This window comes from Panulirus ornatus, chromosome 53 (genome assembly GCF_036320965.1).
Source record: "Panulirus ornatus isolate Po-2019 chromosome 53, ASM3632096v1, whole genome shotgun sequence".
NCBI classification, from domain to species: Eukaryota; Metazoa; Arthropoda; class Malacostraca; order Decapoda; family Palinuridae; genus Panulirus; species Panulirus ornatus.
In genome coordinates, this window is record NC_092276.1 from 7,106,888 (window position 1) to 7,108,520 (window position 1,633).

Below are 1,633 nucleotides of genomic sequence, written 5' to 3' on the forward strand. Positions count from 1 at the left end.
AACACCTATTATATTGTCTGAAACATTGCCAAAATTGACATTGAAACAATTCAAGACCCACATGCCATTTACGATTTTGAATTCTAAAAAACACTGCTTTAGACTTTGCTGGTGTGTTCCCTTTCTCGTGCAAAATTTGCCTGTTGCAAACGCTCCTGTTTTCTCAGCTAACAATAAAACAGAACCAGGTTTAAAGGGAATGCACACTTATTTGCCTAAATTGAAAATTTCAATTTCATTTATCAATCATTTACATAATGTACAATGAAAGTGTATAACATTTCTACATACATTGCTTACTCTGATACAAGCTGTCAGCTTTCACTGGCAACATGAAGTTTTAAAAGGAATCGGTGGTCTGTTACTGTTTGTATATTGCACAACACAAAAGTCATTCAAATTAGCTAAATTATTAACTTAGTAAAACCAAGTGAACTCTATTTGGTGAGTTAATCGTTCCAGGACGAACAATCATAAGCTGAGTGAATAGTAATATGCTTCCAACGCTCTGTCTACAGAGTTCAACGTTTTCTGGTTGTGGTCTTTACATCTAATTAAAAAGATTCATCAACTACATCCGGCGATGATTAGGATGCATCAATTGCCAAGCTATTGGCAGTCCAGTCACAATTTCCAATTACAATGTTTAGAAGAGTGAGGTTGGCATTGATCATGATAGTAACCATTTGTTCTTTAATGACGTCTACACATAAACTTATTCATTACGATTGATTAATAAGCCATGCGTAGTGTTATGCGCATGTAGTTATTGCTACCTTCGCTAGGTTGGCTTGACTAACTTGCGTCTATTGCATTAAATCTAAAAAACGCTTCCATTGTAAGCACTTTGAGTGAAAAACACTCCTGTAGACTGGTTTATACTTAATAGACAATAAAATTTCAAGATTATCAGAAATAGCATTTAAAACTCAACAAATAACGCAACACTTAACACTGATAAACATACACAAAAATCAATTATATATGAATAATTCAAAGAAAGTAAAGTTAAATGAAATCTGAAAGAAGAGAGTTTATCATGGCATTCTAAAGGAAAACAAAATGTAATCCTTCCTCCGAATCTATACGCGAAATAAAAGATTGTTTAGGAAAAAGCAAGATAAATGTTGCCATATCGCTGAAAAGTCTGACTTACCGAAAAGAAGATTAGGCATTACAATATCAGAAAAGACATACAGAGTTTTTGGAGACTAAATACAAATGGCGGCCATACTCAGGAGAAACAAATACAGAGAAGCGCAATTAGAATTTGTGATGCTTGCAGTAACGCCATTTGGAAGAGGAATTCAAAACTATTAGAAAACCCGAAACATCTTATCCATTAAAGAAAATGGGAAATTGTAAGATAATTCTCAGCTATTTATCTGCAGGGAAAAGAGCAATGGAAAACAGAATAAGCCACATTTTGATAAATGACAGAACTTTCTTCATTGTTCAACGACCATATATCTTTTATTTTTGTTGTTCTGTTATCATGATTTAGATTTTCCAAGTATTCTTACATTTCACTTCAATTCTAAATGATGTGATAAAAGGAAACAAATGATCGTAATCATTTGGTGCAATACTTTATCGATAAATACATATCGATATTTTAGTTTCAAACATGCAA